The sequence below is a fragment of the Delphinapterus leucas genome, chromosome 11 (assembly GCF_059928025.1).
Source record: "Delphinapterus leucas isolate spDelLeu-1000000601 "Yukka" chromosome 11, BTC_Dleu_Yukka2, whole genome shotgun sequence".
NCBI classification, from domain to species: Eukaryota; Metazoa; Chordata; class Mammalia; order Artiodactyla; family Monodontidae; genus Delphinapterus; species Delphinapterus leucas.
In genome coordinates, this window is record NC_143139.1 from 33,523,015 (window position 1) to 33,536,893 (window position 13,879).

A 13,879-nucleotide genomic window follows, 5' to 3' on the forward strand; every position below is an offset into this window, starting at 1 on the left:
CTGGACTGCTTTTCCTCGAGGTAGTTTATCAGGAAAGAGTCTATGAGATTCTCCTCACAAATCTGATTCATGTAATACTTTGCTGAGTATGTTTCTGTCTCTATCACAGATTAGACGTCTCTTAAAGATGATGGTCCATGCCATTTACTTTTGTATTCTAGCACCTGGTACAGTTCCTTACACTTGGAAAGTGTACTTGTGTCAATAGCATAGGCTGTTATGGTGCAAAAACAAACCACCCTCAAATTTTGGTGGCTTGTAAGGAAAAGAGTTTTTCTTTTTCACACCACATGTCCAGTGTTGGTCAGCTTGGACTCTGTTCCACATCCTATTTAATCTGGAACTCAGACTGATGAGCAATTTTTATCTGGAATGTGGCGGATCTCATGGCAGAGGGAAAACAGACGATGTCGAATCACAGACTCGCTCTTAAAGTTTCTGCTCAGAGGAGAGAGTTACCTCCACTTGCTTTCCATTGTTAAAGCCAGTTAGGCAGCCAACTCTGCTTCACTGAGGAAGGGAAATAGAATTTTCTCACAGGGAAGCATAGCAAACGCTTTGAACAATAGTACCAAATCTACCACACACTCAGTGAATGTGAATGGAACTCAACTGAGCATCATTATTTAACTCTGTACTCCAGATTTTCCTGACACGAAGGAGAGGTGAGGAGGGATGCAATGGGGGTGGGGTAGGGGAAAAAGCACACCCTGTGTACAATATTTGAAGAGCCCAGCACGTCTGCTCACCTTTCTGCTTTCTGTTTAGGCACATTTCTACCTGGGAGGAACAAGGAAAGCTTCAATTCTAGTCTTTTCCTTACCCATCTTCTCCTTCCCCAGGGTCACGGCTGGGAAGAGAGTCTAGCCATCCTAGCAGGATCAAAGAATAGCACCTCTCTGATTTCAAACCATTCCAGCTCTGGGGCTATAATATGAATTCCTTCAATTATTTGACACCTACCCCTTGCCAAGTGCCAGGTACCGGGCACTGTCCAGGGGCCCATGAAGCTTTCGATAATGTCAAGGTTCTTGCCTTCAGGCAGCTTGCACTCAGTAGAGGAACAAGACATGTGCAAGTAATTCTAGGTGACGGGACATATGTCAAGCCCTCAATGCTTGAAATTCCTGTGTTCCAGCCCACTTGAGTCTCTCTGGTTGCAAGTCCTGGCCAGTTTGGGTTTAACCCAACACACTAGGTGCAGATGGAGTCCCAGTGGTTATTCAAGTGACTCCTGCCTTCTCCAGGAAGCCTTTCTCAACTCAGACAGAGGAGGCTTAAGTTCCTACCGGACTCAGTCTGACCCCTTCGCTCCCCTCCTGTGCTGTGTGCTTTGAATGTAATTATAAAGATATTCAATTGAATTATCTATCAAATATTTGGGTGTATCATGGCCCCTGTGATCCACCGCCCTGAAATACAATTATACTAATACAATTGGATTTTTCTAGTGATCCCAGGTTAGAATTTGGTCACTGCCTTGGGAAGATAATTTCTATCCTGAGGAGCTAGTCAGACAAGATGGGCATGACCAGAGTCCTTAGAACACACTCCGGGCAGACCACAGGCATTCTCAGCTGTGACAGTCCCTTCCAAGGCCACCCTAAGGAACACAGCAAGCCTCACAGAGAGTCACTTAGCTCCTAGATGAACTGTTTCACCATCCACGTCTCACTAAGTGGTTTTGGGAAATTTAGAATTAGCTAAGGTCTCAGGACACATTTCTTAGAATGATCAGGGTTTAACCATACTCCCAAGCATACTTCCCAGCAGATTCTAGAGCTCTGATCCATTAACGTTCTGATTCCAGGTTGACATCTCAGACTTCTGTTTGACCCATGAAAAACTGAAGTTCAGGGAGATTTAAGCAAGTTTTCCTAAGGTCATATATTGTTGATTGAAACATTCTACAACTCTAAAACGTTAGACCTATATATGAACTGGAATCTGTTAGGACACTTGATGGCCAGAAAGACAGGACAAGTTTTCATGAGTTCTGTGTTTATGAAGATGTGTCTTTTTATATTTTTCAGTTTATAAGAGTCACGTTAAATTAGGTAGCTCTGGGGAGCATGTGCTGCTTGTTTCACAATAGTACTGATACTTTAAAAGTCAGATTTCTGAGTCATGTTGAGTTATTCACACAAACAAAACCTGAACCTGGGAAATGAAATAACAGGGACAAACACAGTGATGTCATGTCTCTTCTATAGAAGGCTAGAGAGATCCAGAAAGGAAGTTTCTCCAGGAATTAGGGCAAAGTTGAATACTGAGCATCACCCAGTTACAATGACAGATAAAGGAAAATCATGTCTGCTGAACTCAACAAAATTGGGATATTGTCTTTAATAAGCAACAAACTGCTGTTGGTGTGGAATTTAACTACTTAGTTAAAAGTAAACTGTATTATGAACTCCACTTTACGGGCTCCATGAATATCCTCATACTTTTGGGGCTCCTTTTTGGACCCTACTGACTCTTCTCCAGGAGTCAAAATACTCCTTGTTTTTCAGGGACAATGCTTATTCATAAGTTTCTTGATCCCTCTGGTTGGAAATAGCTCCCCTCTCCTTGATTGCTTCTGATGGTGATTTGAATAAGCATCCTTTATAGCCTTCATCATATTCTAGCCAAGCACATATAATTATCGTCATGTTTCATTTCCTCTGCTGTATAATAAGCCACCTGAAGATAGGGATTGTGTCATTTCTCCTTTGTGTCCTCATAAGGTTTAGCACTGTGCCAAGTGCATATTCCACATCCTCCAAATGTTTGTGCATTTAGTGAAACTGAATTATATTTGAATTGATAGGGCCATGGCTGGGGCAAAGCCTAAAAAACAGTCTGTTGATATAAAAGAAAACAAAGAAATGATGAACATTTTATTTTTATTTTATTCATTTATTTATTTATTTATTTTTTTGCTGTGCGCGGACCTCTCACTGCTGCGGCCTCTCCCGCTGCAGAGCACAGGCTCCGGACCCGCAGGCTCCGGACGCGCAGGCTCAGTGGCCACGGCTCACGGGCCCAGCCGCTCCGCGGCATGTGGGATCTTCCTGGGCCGGGGCACGAACCCGTGTCCCCTGCATCGGCAGGCAGACTCTCAACCACTGCGCCACCAGGGAAGCCCAGAAATGATGAACATTTTAAACATCAGAATTAAGATGGAGGAACAGGTACCTTTCAAACTTGGAGAAAATTTTCTCTTCTGTTCGTTGTATATTTTGTATATGATTAATATATATTATTAAAAATGAGTTAAGTATATTGTTTCGTCCTTGAAAGAAAATATGCTTCCTTATGAAAATAGTAAAAAAAGGCTTTGAAATATTACTTTCCTCCTTTTCTATGCTTCTACTATCTTAAATAATACAAAGGCCACATTAATGACCTGTGTTAGAAAGTTGGCTTTTAAAAAATCACCATAAGACGTTATATTATTATTTAAGTTCCATTTGCAGGCTTGATAGCCGATTTACCCTTTAAAAATTCTCTGTATTCAGTGGTGGACTAGAGGGCCCGACCCTGTGGAAACACTGACATACTTCATGAGTGGACAAGGCTGAGGCCAGCTCAATCTAGAGTGAGAAAAAGGTTAGAGACAAAGGCCAGCCCATGACCCACTGTCAGCCTACAGGCCCTGGTCAACGCCTAGCAGATGTAGTGCAACCTCTCCACCGAAGATTCCTTCAGTAGATGAATCACTCTAGTTTACAGTGAAATTTTGTGTGGTCAGTTGTATATACTTGGCTTGTGTTAAGAGAGTTTGTACAGACATTTAAAATGTATTGATACTCTAGGTAGTATGTGTATGTGTTATAAGGAACCAATACACAGGGGGAATGGATAAACGAGACAATATTTGTTGAGTATCTGCCATGCTTTAGTTAATATAACTTTAAATAATTATAGTGACAATAATGATGATGATGGCAAAAATAATGTTATTTTTAATAAGTACTTGCTCCGTCCACACATTTAGCTATTTAATTCTTCCAGCAAACTTTAAATGTACTCTGTTTGTTTTATAGAGGAGTGAAGAACCTTGGTGATTTGAAGTAACTTGTTCAAGATCTTATAGTCAGTTAGTGCCGGAGCCAGGATTTGACCTGATCTAGCCAGGGATGGTTTAGTTTCAGGCTCAGACCTTATCTCAGGCTAGCTCAAGGAGCAAAAGAGGTATTTTCTTTAATTAAATTAATTAATTAATTTTGGGGGGCTGCGACAGGTCTTCGTTGCGGTGCTGACTTCTAATTGTGGCGCTTGTGCTCCAGGGCGCGTGGGCTCTGTAGTTTGCGGCACGCAGGCTGTCTCGTTGAGGAATGCGAGCTCAGTAGTTGTGGCGCGCGGGCTTAGTTGCTCCATGGCATGTGGGATCTTAGTTCCCTGACCAGGGATCTAACCTGCGTCCCCTGCATTGGAAGGCAGGTTTTTTTTATCACTGGACCACCAGGGAAGTCCCCTTTTTCTTTATTTAAAAAAATTTTTTTTTTTAATTTTAGAATACTTTAGACAGAAAAAATTGTGAAGCCAGTACAGAATTTCCTTACACTAAACCGTTTCCCTTATTGTTAACATACTGTATAGTTTCTCTGTTATAATTAAAAAATCAATATTGACACCTTATTGTGAACTATGATCTATAGTTTATTCAGATTTCCTTAGTTTTTATCCAATGTCCTTTTTCTATTCCAGGATCCTAGCCAAGATACCATATGAAATTTAGTCATCCTGTCTCCTAGGGCTCATCTCAGTTGTGATGGTTTCATACACTTCCCTTGTTTTTGATGACCTTGACAGTTTTCAGGCATACTGGTCAGGTATTTTGTAGACTGTCCCTCAACTGAGGCTTGTCAGTGTTTTCCTTATACTTTGACTGAGGTTATATGTTTGGGGAGGAAGAGCACAAACATAAAGCACCATCATCATCGCATTGTATCAAAGTTACATGCCGGGCTTCCCTGGTGGTGCAGTGGTTGAGAGTCTGCCTGCCGATGCAGGGGACACGGGTTCGTGCCCCGGTCTAGGAAGATCTCACATGCCGCGGAGCAGCTGGGCTCGTGAGCGGTGGCCGCTGAGCCTGCGCGTCCGGAGCCTGTGCTCCGCAACGGGAGAGGCCACAACAGTGAGAGGCCCGTGTACCGCAAAAAAAAAAAAAAAAAAAAAAAAAAAGTTACATGCCATCAACATGACTTGTCACTGTTAATGTTGAATTTGATCACCTGGCAGAGGTAGTGTTGTCAGGTTTCCCCACTTTAAAGTTACTCAAAACAAGTTTTTTGTTGTTGTTGAAATAATTCAGAGAAACTTCACAAAAATGATTTCTAGCTGGTTCCTCAGGAACTGAAAATTATCAGGAAGCTACTGATGTTCTCTCTTTGGGACTATAGGCTCTCTCATTTCCTTTACTTTGAGTGTTTTCTTCATTATCTCTTTTCTTTAATTTTTTTTTTTTACTAACTGGTGATAGATTCCTGGCTCTCAGTAACTGTTTTCTGATTTCACTATTCTCCTCTCTCTATGCTTTTTGACTTGGCTGCCGGCAACATGCCCCACATCCCTCTCACCTCTTCCCGGTCATGAACCTCCTCAACTTGTGTCTCACTTTCTTCTAGTTTCTTTTCCCATCACAGGTGCCCCTTGATCTCACCTGGTGCCAGTCACTGTCCCAAGCACTTGTCCCTGAGCTAACTTGATCATTTAAACAACCCTATGAGGTGGGATTTCACTGGTGATGGTCCAGTGGTTAGGACTCGGTGCTTTCATTGCTAAGGCCCTGGGTTCAGTCCCTGGTAGAGGAACTAAGATCCTGCAAGCTGTGAGGCATGGCCGAAAAAAAAAAAAAGAACCCTGTGAGGTAGGTAGAATATCCCTGTTTTATAGATGATGAAATTGAGGTTGAGAGCAGAGAAGGTTAAGAAACTTTCTTAAATTGCTATAAGTGATAGACTTGGCCTTGAAGCCAGGTTTTTCAGACTCCAAAGCCAATGCTTGAAAGCCTAAAGGCACATCACCATCCTATACTGAGCCTCTAAAACTCCTAATAATCCTTTAAGGTTAAGGAGTTTAAGTGGGACAGTATAGGATTGTCCTTGCCCTAGATTAGCCAGCTAGTAAGTGGTGGAGCTGGACTTAGACCCTGGTTTTCGCAGCCTGAAGTCCACCGCAACAGCTTGTCTTCCAAAATACTGAAATATGTAAATTAGCCAGATGAATTTCATTGTTTTAGGCCTGTTCTGAAAAGGTGAAAATAAAGATGTAAAATCTAATACCCAACTATTCCTGACTAAATCAATTCAGATCCAGGCTTTGTCACTCATCAGCATTTACCTTGAGTGAGTACTGAATCAGATAAGGCAATTTTAGATCTGGACCTTGTGATTAAAATACGTATTAGGAAGTTTGCAAGGCTAGTGGATGAGAAGAACAGAAAGATAAATAAACAATAAAAATACTGAAACTTCAGTGGCGTTATTTACAATAGCCAGGCCGTGGAAGCAACTTAAGTGTCCATTAACAGATGAACGGAGAAGATGTGAGATATATATATATATATATATATATATATATACATGTATATATACAATGGAATATTACTCAGCCATAAAAAATGAGATATTGCCATTTGCAGCAACATGGATGGACCTAGAGATCATCATACTAAGTGAAGTAAGTCAGACAGAGAAAGACAAATATCATATGATGTCACTTATATGTGGAATCTAAAAAACTGAACCAAATGAACTTATTTACAAAACAGAAACAGACTCACAGACATAGAAAACAAACTTACTGTTACCAAAGGGGAGACAGGGAGGGATAAACTGGGAGTATGGGATTAACACTACCATATATAAGATAGATGAAAAACAAGGATTTACTATATAGCACACTTTATTCAATAGCTTGTAATAAACTATACTGGAAAAGAATCAGAAAAAATATAGATATATACATATCTATATATATATAACCAAATCACTTTGCTGTATACCTGAAACTAACACAGTACTGTTAATCAACTATACTTTAATAAAAAAAAATACTGAAGCTTCCATAGTTGGTAAATGTGCTGTTTTGTGGATCTTAATGTGTATATACATTGGTGCAGATGCTGGGAACCATGCGTGTTGAGGGTGTTTCCTGATACCCCTGGTATCCTGGGATATTGAGTGATTGCCATGGCCTTGAACTTGTAGGAAACAGCCCCACTTAATCTTGACTTTTCTTAGTATATCAGTGGATATAGTAACCACAAAGTAGTTAGTAAAGGTGAAAAATGATGGATGAGGTAGTACTAGAAGAGATAGAGAAAAAGAATGAGTGGTTTCAAGACATTGAATGTGGAGGCAAAGATGTGGAAGTTGTCAAGGATGATGGCATGCAAATTAGTGTCATTTACTAAGACAAGGACACCAGAAAAAGACCATGTTTGGTTGGGTGGGGTGGGGTGGGGGCGATCATGACTATGGATTCTTTAGACATCCAAAGGGACATGTCAAGGGTAGACCACTGGATATATGACTAGAATTCAGGGAGAGATCTGGGCTAGAGTGATGTATTTGTGAGTCATCTACATATGGGTAAATAACACTACGGGTATTGTTCAAATCTCCTAGAGAGAGAAAGCGTGAAAAGATAAGAGGGCCTAGTGGCTAGATAATGATTAATTTTCAAAGGAGAACAATAAGTGATAGGCTAATAATTGGAGACAAGCTGGAAAAAACCCACATGAATAAATATGAGAACTGGAAATAACCTAGTTCCAGGAAAGAGACTATTTCAATAAGAGAGATAAGTTATAGATGAACAAACCATGGAATCATTAGTTAATTCATCAATTAATCAGGCAGTTAGTGAAAATTTCTTCTGTGCCAACAATGGTTAAAAACTGGGACTATTAAGACTATTAGGACCCTAATAAGCTTAGTTCTTTGATATGGCCTCTTGAGTCAGAAGCTGGTCATGGATTACTTGTACTAGTTACTCTCCTCCTGATTTCTTCTCCATTTTATTTTTGTCATTTCTTTGCATTTAGCACTTCCATGAAGGACTAGGCAATAATGGAGAAGGAAGTTATAGTAAAAGTACCAGTTTTTTTTCCTCCATATTTCTTAGTGCTGATACAAAATTGATGGTGTAGGAATAAAATCTTGGGAACGACTAGGCTTTTAAAAGTTTGTTTTTTATTGTTGTCACTGAATCTCAGAGGTTGACATTACTTAAACTGGACTACAAAGTATCTAACTGTATGTATTTTTCTGATCAGACTCATGTAGTATTTCAAAGTAATTCAAGTAAATATAATGAATCGAGAAAAAATGAAGAAGCTAGTATTATTGAAGAGACAATATGTATTTGACAACTATTTAATATTTCAATGTCTTTTATGTTCAAAACCATCTAAATATTAAGAAATTAATAACCTGTACAGTTAAATAAGGGATCATATGAAACAGTGTCCTACTAGCAAAAGTAATTATTTTCCCTCCTTGCTGACTGTTATCCCAGAGGGGGAAGAACTTTGATATATCACAACTCCAAGGTTGCACTGGGATGGGATACTGTAGAAACTCAGAATAACTTGAAAATGCTTTCATTTCATTTAGAGACAAAACAGGATTCATTTTGTGAGAGTCCTTTATTATGCAGAAACTTCTTATATTCTTAGTGTATCCTGACTGATACTGACTAAACGTTATTTAGGATTACGGCTTTCAGATTGTTGTATCTTTTGGTATGAAATGACATTATGCAGTAGAAAGGCCATCTATTTGCTGGCAAACATATCATTCAAATCAAATATTCTGTCATGCCGTTTCACACCAGAAACAGAGCCAGGTCTGGCATCAGGAATCCGGGGGGAAGCAAAAACCTGTCTTCTGCGATTCAAGGTTTCTCCAAAAGTTCTTTGCTCATAACATCTCCATGCTTAACTCCCACCCTCAACCAGCCATTGTGTGAAGCATTCCCATTACTCACTCTTTTGAATAAAAGCAGTAGTGTATAAATGCTATCTTGGAGTGATAAGATATAAAGTCATTTTTTTAAGATAAGACATTTCATTACTTCTTGGGAATGAGACATTTGGATATGGGAAACAGCCAATTAAATACTCAGCACCATGTTATCATGTCTTGCATGATATAAAGTAGTATGTTTTTTTTCATGTCCTCACACAAGTTATATTCTTATTTTAAGCTATACTGAACAGAAACTGAGCTAGGCATTCATCTTAACATTGTGAAGACATATGAAGAAAGTAAAACATAGAAAAACAGTGTGTTCTAAACAAAAGGAAAATGACCAAAAGAGATCCTAAGTTTGATCTAGGTACTTTAATGATCTTTTAAGGGGAAAAAAAGAAAATAGCCAGGTCTTTTAGGCAGGAATTTCAAAATCCCACTTTAATGGCTCATGAAGTTACCATTCCTTGTGTTTAGCAATGTTACTCTTTATTCTCTGGACCATTCATTTGTTTTTCATATTTCACTTATTGACATCCATTTCCCCATCTCAAAAAGTGACTCCCAGGTGGGATATACTGTGGAAATTTGCTCATCTCACTACTTACCACATATCAGCAATCTCCCACCAACAGTCTCCAGTGATCTTGACCATAACTGAAGTGCCAGGACTCTCCAGCTGGGAGTCATCCTAACACACGAGCCTCCCCGTGCACAGACAGAAAGGCACCTGCTTGTGAAATAATGCTATTCCCTTCGTTCCTGGATCAAGGAGTCTACTTCTGCCAGCCTGGTCCAGCTATGAACCTTGGTCAATAAGGAACTTCTTTTAACTTCTTCCTCTCCTCTCCCAGCTCTGCTACTCTTGACCATCTGTGCTGTAGCTCATTATCCTGCAAGGAAGCACTTCCCAGCGTGGGACTAACACTTATCTGCAAGACTGACTCCGAAATGTTGTGCACATTGTCGTTCTGGATGACTGTGGTCACTAACCAAAAGTTAGACAACAAGCAAGTCAGAACATGTCAAGGGTACTTGGAGAAAAACAGTTAAAGAAAAATTACTTGGGTGGAAGATAAAAGTCCAATATGTTTTCATTTAATTTGGCTGAGATAGCATGGTATTAAATTATCCAATCATCCATATTCATAGCCAAAGAGTCATTTTTGTGGTAGCTAAATCTAAAAGAAATCTGTAATAAATAGACATCCATAAATAAAATCAGCTGCCTTATAATTTTTATTGGCTTCAATGAGAGGATAACATAAATAGTATTTCGTTTCTATTATAACACAGTTATTAAGGCAGGATAGTCAAACGTTATTGTAGTCCCTCCTAATTATATAATTGCTATTATATAAACCAGTTTCCTTTCTGCTGGTTAAAGAAGAGACTTTCTATTTTATAGCAGCTCAACGATGTCACTGGTGTGTTAACAAAGCACTATTTGTATCACTCAGGATTCACCCATCATTTTATATTCACAAAATTTTAATTAACATCATCATTGCCTCTCTTTGAAAGGTGAGAATTTTACTTTTACAGAAAAACATAGGCTTGCCTTATTCTTAGAGTGGATTTTTATTAAGAACTAATTTCCATACAAAATAATTAATGAATGTTCTTTCCAGTTGGAGAAGACACTAGAATGTATAGTGTGTTCTTTCCTTATGGACTATGCATAATTAGCTTCATTTCTTCATTTCTTAACCTGCAATAGAAGTCTTGGCCTGCTTTACAAAGTCTATTGCCTTGAATTGGGGTAAATTTGAGATGTTCTCAGACCATCTTTAATCAAATGGGCAGAACAGATAATATTTTTAAAATAATAGCATGCCTGTAATACTTGTTCACAATTCTTTGTAGGAAAGATAGTAGATTTCCTTCTCTCTATTTCTTGGACACGGCTAGAAAAGCAACTGGCTTTAGTGGAGTCAGAAACTCTGGCCCTGTGATGTTGGGAAAGACGTTTAGTATATTTGAGCCTCAGTTCTCTCCCTGCAAAGTGAGATGTTGAATGGGATGTTCTTTGAGTTCCCTTTAAATTGTATAGAAATTGTAAAAAGCTGATTAAGCTGACTTTCCATGCTTATTTATGAAGGTGCTTTGAAACAGATGATGGAGAGAAAAGCAAGCAAAACAGTGGAGGAAGAAAACCCAAAAAGTGGAGAACGTGTAGGACGATGCGAGGGCGGCTCATCGTGGCTGGCAGCCTGACTCTCCTTCCTCCCTCTGTTTCCGATAACTTTTTCCACGATGCCCTGAATGATCTCACACCACGAGGAAAGTCTGGGTGTGGGTTGAAAAGGAAGAGGGTGAATTTTACTTGTTGAGAATGCCAAGTTTAGTCTGAAATTCATTAGTTCTTTAAGTGATAGTTAAAATAATGGAACATTAGGTCAGAGGGGCAGTAGTTAAAGAGAGGCAAAAATGACTGCTAATCCCAAATTCCCCTGTAATGTCATTCGAGGCAAAAGTTTTCCAGAATTAAAAAAAAAAAGTTTAGTTATATCATTTAGATGGTCAACATATGTCATACCCTGAAAACATATGCTTCTCCCTAAAAAGCTACTTGGAAAACGTATCTTCTAAATTTGTATCCTAACTACTTTTTCACTGTGTACGTGTGCATGTATGTGTGTGTGCATCCATGTGTTTACTTTTTATAAAGTCACCTGGAAACCTATGATGGCCCCAAGTAAATCTGCCTGAGGCACATTTTTTTCTTGGCTCTATGTTTCCTCTAGGTCTGTGTTTGCCATAGTGTGCTGTGGTGGTTTGTCTTCATTTCACCCAATGAGAGAAGTCCCTTGAGGACATAAATTACATCTTCTATTTTCCCAGAGCCCAAACTGCCCATGGATCAGGGTGGATCAGTCATGGTGCTAGGGTGGGCGATGGGCAGATGCAAGTCCAAACTTAGATGCTTAGAGTTAAGTGGGGGTACCTGGAGTGAAAAATGTCTATGATGTCAATATATGGCAATAGATCCTCTAATTGATATGTGACCCAGGGGACAATAAGTCATAAAATGTTTGGTTCTAAGGGCAGAAGAATGAGAAAGAGTGATGATAGAGTAGCTTGCCTTATAATCACTGAGTATTAGACTTTTCCCATTACTACTAGATACTGCTGAAATTAGAGATAATAAATGCTGAATTAGAGAGTCAGTTTCCTTACTTCCAATGAGATGATGATGTGTCATAGTTCCACACAGGTGCAACATGAAGTCAGGATTTAAAAAACTGAACAGTAGGCAATAGCCCCACATTGCTCCCAACTCCAACTGTGGGCCCCATACTCCAAACTAGGAGGAGATAAATGCAGTCTTCACCTCCAGCTTCTGTCCACATAGTCTGTTCTCTGGGTCTGGAAATGCTTCCCTCCACTTTTCTGTCTGATGATTTCCCACACATCTGTGATAGGTTAAAGATGGCTGCAAATCCTCTCATTGAGAGATGGAGTCTGTATCTCTTCACTTTGAACCTGGTTCAACTCTGTGACCACTTTATAGATAGAATTTGATGATCCCAAACCTCAGAGACTGGTGGCTTCCACTTCCTATCTCTTGGAATGTGAACTGTGGAGGAAGCTAGCTGTCATGTAATAGGCCTGGCTACCCTGTGACTGCTATGCCTGTGTGAAGCCCATGCCCCGGAGAGAGGCCATGAAGGGTGAGATGTCATGTGGAGAAAGGAGAGGCCAAGGGACACTGAGGTACCAGACAGACAAGTGAGGGAGCCTCTTGGGAGTGGATGCTCTGCCCACATTGCTTCAACGAACACCCATGGGTCAGAGATGAACCATTCACCTGAGCCCTTCCTGAATTCCTGACCAACAAAATCATGAACAAAATAAGATGGATATTTTAAGGCAGTAGGTTTTAGTGTAGTTTGTTACATAGAAATAAATACCCAAAGTAATATCCTTCAAGACCTGGTTCATATATTATTTCCCTTGGGCAGTAATTGTTCTGTTTGGCGGGCAGATTTAGTCTTCCCTTCACTTCTCCCATGTTCCTCTGTCCAAAGCAGTTGTAGCCGTTACATTTGGTTGACTATCTCCTATGTGTTAGGCACAGCACTTGGTGTTTTACGTACATTTTCTCACTGATCTCTCAGAACAAATCTATAAAGAAGATATTCTCATTACATTGACCAGTAAGTTGGGGCTGGGGATTACCTGAGATTATTGAAGGTCCCCCAGGGAAAAGTTGTGGAGCTGGAATCTGACCCTCTGTCTGCCTGACTCTTTCCACAGCAGAGCCCTGTATCCATTCCAGCCATTGTCTTTCTAGATTATGATTATCTCCTTACGAATCTTTCTTCCCACACTGTGCAAAGGAGAGTTTTCTATTCACTGTGATGCTCTCCAGTGTCTAGCACAGTGTCTCATGCTCAACCAATCTTCCTTGAATGAGTGAACAGCCTGCAGAACAATTTCTAGAAAATCAACACAAGGCCCTATTCATGAAAGAGAGTTGCCTTCCAGTGGAAAGGGAACAAGCCTTAGCCATACTTTGAAACCCAGGTTCTGCAATCCCTACCTAATCCATCCTGAGAGTATTGGCAATGGTAGCATCCAGTGCATAGCCACGAGCCTGGCCTATCTTTACCTGAGTCCTGAACAGATAATATGTCAGCAGGTTAACAGGGAGTGAATATGTCTGCAGTTTGCTGTGAGAAAACCTGTCTAATAAATGAGCTTGCTCTAAATAATAGAGAACACCGTCACCTCTATGGTGAGAGGATCCTTCTATTCTTCACAGCTAAAGCTATGGGAATTGTGAAGGCAGAGCTGAGGCTTACTTAAAATCAGGGAGACAGATAAGCAGCCTTAGATAAGGCACAGGCCAGGTAAAGATAAGATGTCCCAGAGGTGGGGCTTTCTGATTTGCTGGCACTCTCACCCTT